This window comes from Cupressus sempervirens, chromosome 6 (assembly GCF_028749045.1).
Source record: "Cupressus sempervirens isolate cs-2001-9-10 chromosome 6, ASM2874904v1, whole genome shotgun sequence".
NCBI lineage: Eukaryota > Viridiplantae > Streptophyta > Pinopsida > Cupressales > Cupressaceae > Cupressus > Cupressus sempervirens.
This window is the reverse complement of record NC_143123.1, coordinates 161377395-161388670: the sequence shown is the minus strand read 5'-3', so window position 1 is coordinate 161388670 and position 11276 is coordinate 161377395. Positions and strand designations below refer to the sequence as shown.

Sequence of the window (11276 nt, the reverse complement as noted above, 5' to 3'; positions counted from 1 at the left end):
CCAACAGAGAGAAATGAACCCGAACGACCAACAACTAGTGTCAGCAAACCATCTTTGATCAAAGATTTAGAGCAGGACCCACGTAGGAGTCGAAGCCAAAGCTAGGCGCTGAAGCCGAAGCCGAAGTCGAATCCAAGTGCAAAGGCCGGGCCGAAGCCGAAGCCGAAGCCAGGCGTAGGGAGCCAAGTGGGAAAAAAATTCAATAAGAGTTATAGTGTGTGGAATAAAGTTACTTTATGTTATTAAGTCATTTATTTTATAAGGTGACTTAAGGGACTACAAGACGAAATTGTTATTTTATCCCACATCTCATATGTCATTGTTTTTCCCTCACTTCGAGGTTATAAAATAAGGAGCTTGCATTGGGATTTACACACACAGAAAAGAGAATTTTATGAACTCAAAATAGTGGCTCTCACTGGTTGCTTAAATCTGATTGGAAATTCCAAGGATGAAAACCCTTAGAGTGGTACAAGAAGTATGGACGTAGTCCCAACTCCATAAGTTGTTTCAGCATTGTAGGAGATTATCAGTAATGGCAGGATTCTAAGTTTCTGAGATTAAATCCATGGTGATGAAATCCTGAAGCTTTGTTTACAGCATGTCTTAACAGTTGTATAGTAAGGGCAGTGTTCTTTATCATAGAAGTCGACTAGCATTCCTTCTGGTTACCATCGACCAGTAACAGAGTCAGGGCCTTCACAACGGGAGGGATTTGTTTGAAATGTATATAGTAGGTGGCTAGTTCCCAGTGAAGGTTATAGTGAGGTTCCTACAATGGGATTGATTTTGAGATTAACTACTATCAAACGATTTGGTATTCACGTGAGGAAGCCTCTTTCTTGAAACATGTCAGGTCACTAACCGCATACGAACGTAGCAATGAACTCTAGTCCAATCGCAAGTAGGCAATGAAATCGTGGACAGCTGCAAGGAATATCAAAGCGTAGAGTCTGGACGCGATTTTAGTTACACAGTGACAGCAAGCTCATCATACTCATGCCATGGGGATAGTATAAGGCACATAGGTATTAAGCTCATCACCATTATGTATTATGTGTCTGTTGTTATTTAATAGATTGTTTCTTTTTCAATCTGCAAGTTATGCAATTACCAAGTACCAAGTAATCTGTTGTTTTGAAGAATTTTTATCAGTGATTGGATTAAGTGTTTACAGCTAGCTCAAATAAACCCCATTTGTTATTCAGAGTTTGTATTGGTAGGAGTCCCTACGGGACTTACAAACTGTTTGTTAGAATGTCTTTTGACTGAAACTCATTTCTAAAGGAGTCTAGCATTATAAATTTTGAAAGTAAAGTGGGTTAATCAATTGATGTAATGCTTGTTCACAAGTAATTAGTTTTCTTAAAGTGTACTGAAAGAAGAATGGAACTGTAAAGTTTATTACAATGGTATCATAGCCACAAGACCTACCATCTTGTGGGAAATAACATAATTCTTTTAGACCAAATTTTTATCCAAAATCACGGCCAGGGATGAGTAAAAGACAACATAAATTCAGTCACCTATAGTCGGAACTAGCAGATTCTCCAAAGCATGTCGAAATTGAGGATAGTTTTACAGTGGATGATGAAATAACATTTGGAACAGGTGAGCAAGCTAATATTACTCAATAGGTTGATCATTTGGGATAGGTTGAATTGAATAACAACTTTCAAATGGCACATAACAAGACCAAATAAGAACATGAATTAAGGGAAACATTGTGGGTTGTCAAAGATGGACAAAACAACATTGTCAATGCTCTTCAACAACTAGCAAGTACTATGCAGCAATTGGCTCCAATCCATAGAAGAGCTACAAACCATCACAGTGGAGGAGGTAGTATAGTTGGATCTCCCTGGGCAGCTAGAGCTCCCACACATAACATTGACAAGCCCTTAATGCTAATTTTTAATGTAGAAGAAGAAGCAGTACCACCAGCAACTCCAAATTTATTATCGGACAATGTTATGGCCATGTTTAATGAATGGGATTTGTTTCCAGATCCAATTAAACAAAATCTGACCTTTGTCCAGTATTTAAATCAGAAAAGGAAGGCTGATAGACAGCGACAGGATAGGAGACCAACAGCACCTAACAGGGACCTAAAACATGCTATGAACAAATTAACTCTCCCCACTTTTGATGGTAGTGGTCAGACATCTGCTAGAGCTTGGATTCACAAGTTGGACACCTATTTGACAATTAAACCCATGGCTGAAGCAGAAGCCATCAGATTTGCCATAATGCACCTTGAGGGAGCTAAGTACGATTGGTGGCATCATGGATTAGTCACCCAGAATCATGGCCTGATAACTTCATACAAAATTTTCAGCGCCAAGCTAATTACTTGCTTTGACAGGAAAGATATTGAAGTCTATTATAGGTATTTGGCTCAGTTGTGTCAAAGTTGGTCTTTGGATAAGTTCATTGATGAGTTTTAGTGCATATCAGTTATGGTGCTAGACATGTGAGAGTAGCACGAGGTGATGTTATTCAGAGAGGGGTTACAAGATAGATTTAGGGGTTTGGTTAAGGTACTTAAACCGAACACCCTAGATGACGGGATTAAAATCGCCCATGATTTGGATTCGCCTTCATCGATATTATAGCTTCCAAAGAAACCTTACAGAGGATCTACATCGATCCAAGGAAACAAAAACCAAATCCTTCTAGATTGGATTTTGAAACTTGTAATGAACTCAGGAGGAAGAAATTGTGCTTCACTTGCAAGGAACCTTGGACCCCTGATTATAGATGCCTTGGTAAAGGCAAGATTCACTATGTTGAAGTCCTTTCTGAGGATGAAGGGGAGCAACAAGGAGGTGAAGATGTTGAGGACATGGAGGAAGAATAAGTTGAGCAGCAACCCCTTAAAGATAAAAAGAAGAAGGTCGCTACGGAACAGCCTTCGGTTATAGCCACTCTTTCTAGTGATCCAGCATGTCATCCTTTTAGAGTGAAGGGTGTGGTTAAGGGTCAACACATTGTTTTCCTTTTGGATACAAGAGCCTCCCATAATTTCATTAGTACACGGATGGTATCTAGGAGAGGATTGCAGACAATTGACATACTAGAGTTTGAGGTGAAGGTAGAAGGCGGTGAGGTTTTGAGATGTATAAAGAAAGTAGCCAGTCTTCAAATATAGTTTGACAATTATCTTTTGGAAACTGATTTCTATATTGTTGATTTGGATGCCATTCTAGATAGATAGTGGTTAAGGACTCTCCGCAGGTACACTTTTGATCATGAGACCATGCAGTTGGAATTCTTACGAGGTGATTGATTAGTAGTCCTAAAAGCTATACCAAATAGTGGACCCAGGTTAATAACAACTCACAGGATGGAACCTATTTTGAGGCATGATGATATAGAATGGGCAACACAGTGTTTCATCTCTTCCAAGGAGACTCGGGATACAGGACAGCAATACCATTGTGACATTTAGATGGTCCTAGGCAAGCACAAGAGGGTGTTTCAGGATGTGCCTTTGGGAATCCCACCAGACAGAGGGTTTGGGCATATCATTGAGCTAGAGAAGGATGCCAAACCCGTCATTACCACTCCTTATCATCACCCTGGGCACTACAAGGAAGAGATAGAGAAGGCGATCAAGGAACTTCTAGATATGGGACATATCAGACCCAATTCTAGCCCCTTTGCCTCTTCAATGGTGTTGGTTAAGAAGAAGCACGACACCCTTTAGATGTGTATAGATTATCGTGCCCTGAACAAGAAAATTATTAAAAACAGGTACCCAATCCCCCAGATTGATGAGTTACTGGATGAGCTTCATGGGGCTGTTTATTTTTCGAAGATAGATCTTCGATTAGGGTATCACCAAATATGAGTCTGCGAAGAGGATGTGCATAAGACAACTTTCAGATGCCACTACAGACATAACGAGTTCTTAGTGATGCCATTTGGGCTCACTAATGCACCAACCACTTCCAGTCATGCATGAATCATATCTTCAAAAAATAGTTAAGAGTGTTTTGGTCTTCTTTGATGACATATTAATCTTTAGCCGAACTTGGGAAGAACATTTGCAGCACTTGGATGAGATCCTTGGCCTCATGGAAGAACATTTTTTATTTGCAAAAGAGTCTAATTGTGAATTTGGGTTAACTGAGATTCTCTATTTGGGTCATGTGATTGGTACTAAGGGGGTTAAGGTACATCAGGAAAAGACACAAGCAATTTTGGATTGCCCACCACCGAGAGATGTATTTGAGTTGCAAGGTTTCCTTGGTCTTTGTTCCTATTACCAGCGATTCACCAAAGGTTTTTCCTAGGTAGTAGCACCCCTTACCGATCTGACATGAAAGGGGGCATTTAGGTGGACAAAGGATTCAGAGACATCCTTTGATAAACTGAAACAGGTGATCAGTACATGTCCAGTGCTAGCACTTCCTGATTTTTTTAGACCCTTTGTTTTGGAGTGTGATGCTTCAAGAAGCAGAATAGGGGCAATATTGATGCATGATGTCACCCCATAGCTTTTGAGAGCAAGAAACTTAGGGGCAGTGAATTACTCTATTCTACTTATGGTAAGGAGATGCCAGCCATAATGCATGCCTTAGCCAAATTTAGGCAATACTTGGTGAGAGGTAAATTTACAGTGAAGACCTATCATAACAACTTATGCTACTTCCTGGAACAGAAAGAATTGAATGAAAGACAGTAGAAATGGGTCAACAAGATCCAAGCTTATGATTTTGACATTGAGTATGTCAAGGGGAAAAATAATATAGTTGTTGATGCTCTTTTCCGAAGACCCCCGGTGCTAGAGTGCTATGCCATTTCCATGATTTCAACAAATTGGAGGTCTCAGTTGTTAGTGGAGCATTCTAAAAATGCTCATGCATGTCAGACTATGGATGGTATACTTTAGGATGAGCGGTACAAGCTAATGGATGATGTTATATATTACAAAAATAGAATCTACCTATTACCAAATCTAAACTAAAGAGGGATATTATGTACACCATACACGATGCACCATCAGCAGGGCACCCAAGTTTTTTTCAAAACCTTTAGGCAGATTAGGGAGAGATTCTCTTGGAAGGGGCTAAAGGATGATGTATTGTAGCATGTTAGAGAGTGTCAGACTTGTCAGCAAAACAAGTCTGAATAGGGATTTCTTGCAGATTTACTTCAGCCTCTCCCTATTCCAACTCAGAGGTGGGAGAGTATTTCCATGGATTTTATCACCAGGCTACCTAGGGTTAAGGGCAGAGATTGCATCTTTGTGGTGGTGGACAGACTGACTAAATTTGCACACTTCTTCACAATTGCCGCAGATTGGTCAGCCTCTAAGGTGGCTAAGTTGTTCTTTTGAGAAGTTTTCTGTCTCCATGGGTTACCCAGGACTATTGTGAGCGACAGGGATAATAGGTTTCTCAACACCTTTTGGCAGGAGATTTTTAGATTGACAGGTACAGAGTTGACTCCTAGCGCTAGCTATCACCCGCAGACAGATGGTTAAACCAAAATAGTCAATAAATGGGTGGAAGGGTACTTGAGAAATTACATTGCAGGTCAACAAAGAGCATGGGCTAAGTGGTTGTATTTGGGGGAGTATTGTTATAACTCCACTTATCATATGTCTATTCGAATGACTCCTTTCTGCGCCCTTTATGGTTACAAGCCCCTCTCTTTTATTGATTTAGCCTTACAGGACAGCAAGGTGCCATTGGCCAAAGATTGGATTTTGGATCAACAAGACATCCTGAGAGCTCTTCGAGATAATATTCAGCAGGCACAGAACCAGCTGAAGTTATATGTTGATCGGCATTATACTGACTGAAGTTTTGAGCTGGATGACAGGGTTTTTCTTCGTCTACAGCCGTATAGATAGAGCTCCTTAAAGAAAAGTGGATCAAAGAAGCTTAAGCTCAGATTTTACGAACCTAACTATATCACCAGGAGGGTAGGTGAGGTTGCTTATGATTTGTATTTGCCAAGTGACAGCCAAATCCACATTTTTCATTTTTCATACCTCAAGAAGGTCGTTGGCCAGCAAATTGTGCCTTTAGTGAGTTTGCCCCCGCTTGATGAGGTGAGTAAACTTATTTTGGTGCCAGAAGAGGTGATTGAGACCAGGGAAAGGAAGCTGCGTAATAGGACTGTCAGGGAATATCTAGTTCGTTGGAAAGACTTACCATATGAGAACACCACTTGGGAAGGTGAGTCTATTCTGCAGCACCCAACATTGAGATTTCTTGAGGGAAAGCAATCCTAGGAAGGGAGGATTGTCATGTCCCCTTCTCCACACTAGCATTTTGGCGCCAGGTTAATCTATCTCCACATTCGGATAGATTAACGACACTAGCCATCAGGATGCCTACCAGTCACATTGGAGACTTTATCTTATGCACTTCAATTATTTAGTGTGTGGAATAAAGTTACTTTATGTTATTAAGTCATTTACTTTATAAGGTGACTTAAGTGACTACAGCACGAAATTGTTGTTTTATCCCACATCCCTTATGTCATTATTTTTCCCTCACTTCGAGGTTATAAAATTAGGAGCTTGCATTGGGATTTACTCACATAGAAAAGAGAATTTTATGAACTCAAAATAGTGGCTCTCATTGGTTGCTTAAATGTGACTGGAAATTCCAAGGACGAAAACCCTTGGAGTGGTACAAGGAGTATGGACATAGTACCAGCTCCATAAGTTGTTTCAGCATAGCAAGAGATTATCAATAATGGCAGGATACTAAGTTTCTGAGATTAAATCCATGGTGATGAAATCCTGAAGCTTTGTTTAAAGTATGTCTTAACAGTTGTATAGTAAGGGCACTGTTCTTTATCATAGAAGTCGACCAGCATTCCTTTTGGCTACCATCACCCAGTAACAGAGTCAAGGCCTTCACAATAGGAGGGATTTGTTTGAAATGTATACAGCAAGCGGCCAGTTCCTAGCAGAGGTTGAGGTTCCTATAGTGGGAGGGATTCTGAGATTAACTACTGTAAGATGACTTGGTATTCACGTGAGGAAGCCTCTTTCCTGAAACATGTCGGGTCACTAACTGCATACGAGTATAGCAATGAACTCCAGTCCAATCGCAAGTAGGCAATGAAATTGTGGACGACTACAAGGAATATCAAAGTGCAGAGTCCGGACGCGATTTTACTCATACAGTGACAGCAAGCACATCATACTCACGCCAGGGGGACAATATAAGGCACGTAGGTATTAAGCTCATCACCATTATGTATTCCATGTCTGTTGTTATTTAATAGATTGTTTCTTTTTCAATTTGCAAGTCACGCAATTACCAAGTAATCAGTTGCTTTGAAGAATTTTTATCAGTGATTGGATTAAGTGTTTACGGCTAGCTCAAATAAACCCCATTTGTTATTCGGAGTTTGTATTGGTTGGAGTCCCTATTGTGCTTACAAATTGTTTGATAGAATGTTTGTTGACTGAAACTCATTTTTGAAGGAGGCTAGCATAAGAAATTTGGAAAGTAAAGTGGGTTAATCAATTGATGTAATGCATGTTCACAAGTAATTAGTTTTCTTAAAGTGTGTTGAAAGAAGAATAGAACTGGAAAGTTTATTACAATGGCACTGAACCAATCTATTAGTTCCTCATCATCCATCTTCCCTCCATACGTAGGCAAATCAACTCTTGCCCTTATATCACCTCTCTTGATGACTTTAGCAAACTTAACGATCTTTAGTTCATTAGGATCTAATTCTCCTTCCTCTTGCAATTCATCTTCTTCTTCTTCTTCAACAACTTCTTCATCATGTTTGATGCTCTTGTCTCTTTTCTCTAAGGCCAATATTCTTTCCATCATGATCCTCATCTCTTTATCTTTTTTAGCTTTTTCCTTCTTTTCTTGTTCAAGGGTTGCCTTTAGTTTCTTGTTATCTGCCAATTGTTCTTTAACAATCTTTGCCAACTCCATGTTGGTCATCCTTGTAGGTAAATCTCCTTCCTCTCCTTCAGCCATGGTTATTTGATCAACTTGGTAACTGAATCAACTTAGGGCTACACCTCAAAGGATATTTCTACTTCCAGGTCTTAACTAAGGATCCAACAACCAACTTTCTATAGACCACAAAAAACCTTCCACAAGACCTTTCTCTTTCTCCGATACCACTTGATGCAAAGGAAAGGGTGATGAACCTTTTACACAAGATAGGTTATTCAAATTTGGCTTAGAAACCCACACTTTTCCAAAAGGTGCACAATGGCTTTATAAGACTCCACCCAACCAAGACTCTTCACAATGCAAAATGATGATGCATTAAGATGGTTTTAAAGTTCCTAGACTTATTTCCCAGACTCCACCCAACCAAGACTCTTCACAATGCAAAATGATGATGCATTAAGATGGTTTTAAAGTTCCTAGACTTATTTCCCACTCCCGATAGCAAAAAGACTTTAAACTAGCCTATAGAGGCCTAAAAATCAGCATTTTGCCCTTTTTACGCCCTAACACAAAACTTTTCCAAATAATGAAACAAATAAATGGTATATTTGGATACCCTTTTGGCCCTCCCAAAACATATTACAAGATTATTATGGACTCCTTTGGACCATGTATGACTTTCCTCACTATGTGACCCTAAAATGCACCAAAATAGGGTGATTTAACAAGAAAACTTTCACATAGAAATATTTCCAAGTTTTCAAATCTTGAACAGTATCATTAAATGACTCAAAACCTTTAAATCCAAGAGGAAATCAACCCAGCACACTTGTAACATCAAAAATCCCAATTTAATGGCTTCAAACTCTTGATTTGAGAGTTTCTCAAATCTTACTTCTCCAAACTCTTCCGAACTTATTTGGTGATTGATTCACCATTAATATGTCAATATATGATTATCCAAATCATTAAAACACCTTGCCCTTAAGGCCAAACTCTCGATGTTGTACTTGTACTAGCATTTTCAAAGGGAACACTCCTAGTTCCATCCTGTGATAACACTTTCCAATCAATTTGTTGCATGTATCATGTTAGATTCATATGATACAAAGTTAGTATACATCATTCCATGGATTCTAGGCCCTTGAGTCCATGGGATGGCTGTTAGTTACCAAGAAAGCTTCAAAACAATGAAAAGAAAACTCAGAAATTCAAACTACTATGCTTATCATGAAAGTACAGTCATGTAAAATGACTCTCAAACCTTCTAAAACATGTAACAAAGCCTGAAAATAACCTATTAAAACCTTCCAAAACTGTTTTACATAAGTTCTCCTATCAAAACAAGAAGTAACAATGAAAAACAACAGAAATGCTGATCCAAAACATGAATTTCATTAACTCTTTGTGTTGTCCGTACACTCCAGGCTTCCTTGCCATACAATGGAGTTTCAAATACAGAAAATAGTCAATATTAACTTCCTCAACCTCTTCCAGTCAGTTTGAGGGAGTAGTTAAGTGTTTAAACTACCAAAACTCCATTTCCCTCCTAAATGACTACTAATTGTTATGCATTGAAAATTTAAACTTTTAACTATGAAAATGAATTAAAACTCATTAAATCTTCTCACTAAGGTGTTTCCAACACTTAGGAGACTTATTTAAATTTATTTAAAATCAACTAACCTCCTAAAACCTTCTAGACCACATTAAAACACTAATGGTCCAAATTACATTTATTTTATCCTTTCAAGGATATTAATTCATTCAATGTCATTTCATGGTATTTAAACCATTATAGGAGCCAATCATAGTTGATATGATTTGCATCATCTAGGATTCCTTTGACCTCCTTGGACCTCTAATTGTCACTTTGACCTCTTTGGACCTCTAATTGTCATTAAGTGTCTTCCATTCCTTCATAGTCTTCATAGTTTGCTTCTTGTTCCCATGTGCTTGCTTATTACTAAGTGCCCCTCCACCACAACCATAGAGGACCTCAAGGATGCCTTTCGGGAATAGGAAGGCTTTGTTTTGATGTTCACTAGTTTTTTGGTTTTGTCCATTTTCCTAGTTTTGAAAATCCCTTTTAAACAACCATGGCTTCGTTGTTTATAGTTTTACTTATGTTTTATCAGTTTAAGTAGTAAAATGACACTATATTAAGATACTTTGTTTTAAAAGAGTTCAAGGATAAAATGGTAAATAGTAATATGGTCTCTAGTGGTAATTGGATATCGCTCAACTGCAACTATTCTTTTGGGTTTTAGCTCTTTCCACTCATATCTAAGAATTGTTTTTATAAATTTTAATCTTCTCATAATGGATAGTTGTTCGGTAAATAAATGCTTTAATATTTAAAGCTAACGGGGATCTCATCTTTGCTTTAGCGTTTATTGGTTTGTAAATGAACCTATACAGGTAGGTCATGGGTTTGCTCTTCACGGGGAGATTATTTATATATTATTTAATGAGCCTTTTGTTTGTGATTTTAGCTTGAGGTCAATTGTAAGTAGGCAGGCCTCTTAGCAAGGATGGGTTGAATTTTCCTTACAGTCGAATTTTTATCTCTTGGGATCTGGCTTTTCTTTGTGTTTCTAATGCTTACCAAATCTTTGTGAATATAATTCTTAATATCTTAAACTTTGTTTTTGGACAACTAGGCCCTATTCTAAAAGAAGGATTATTTGATATACTTCTTCCTCGTCAGGTCTTATGTCAGCAATCTTTCCTTTGCTGGCCTCAAATCGTCTGGCTTTGTGATTAAACAAGATAAGTCTCTCTTATGGGTAAGTTCTCAAATCTCCTTCACATGGCTTCTCATACCTTCGACTGGCACTGAAAAGCCCATTGGCAGAAGAGCATCTTTCAGGAGCCTATTAATAACAGTGATGATTAAACATTTTCTAGTCTCTATCAAGTTTATTTTAAATAATTATAAGTTCCTCTGTCTAATATATTGTTTCAGCTAACTCAGTTGATAACTGTCAACTCAACTTGCAATAGGATATAGTATTCTAGTTTCTATAGCAATTTTATATGCTAATCTCAGGAATATTTTTTGGAGGAAATTGTGTATGATTACTTTGTACTAGATTTTAGCTCTTAACTATATTGGAAAGCTGTGGATATCGGTCAGTTTGTTGTTACATTGGTTGCCATTCGCAAGATGTTAGCACTACAAGGTGAATTTTCAATGTTTCAATTGCTCAGTATTTAAGCAGAGAATCAAATGGCACAATTATCTTTATCAAGAGGCTAAATTTAAGCTTTTCTGTCATTTTCAAATTGTAATGCCCAAATATGACAGGGCTCAATGTTTTAAGTCAATATTGCAACCTTCAATTTAACTTTTTAAAACTATGTAAAAGAAAGTATGCC

The 11276-nt window shown here is 38.2% G+C and overlaps 1 long non-coding RNA gene across 2 annotated transcripts; it reads left to right on the top strand.

Annotated features, from left to right (window-relative positions):
• The first annotated feature begins 390 nt into the window (after positions 1 to 390).
• Positions 391 to 11044, top strand: LOC149551750 (uncharacterized). Of its 2 annotated transcripts, none has more exons than XR_016353333.1 (2): positions 391 to 1028; positions 10606 to 11044. It is a non-coding gene; the product is annotated as an uncharacterized LOC149551750 (long non-coding RNA). The 2 variants fall into 2 exon arrangements; XR_016353332.1 differs by lacking the exon at positions 391 to 1028 and adding an exon at positions 6573 to 7204.
• The last annotated feature ends 232 nt before the right edge of the window (positions 11045 to 11276 follow it).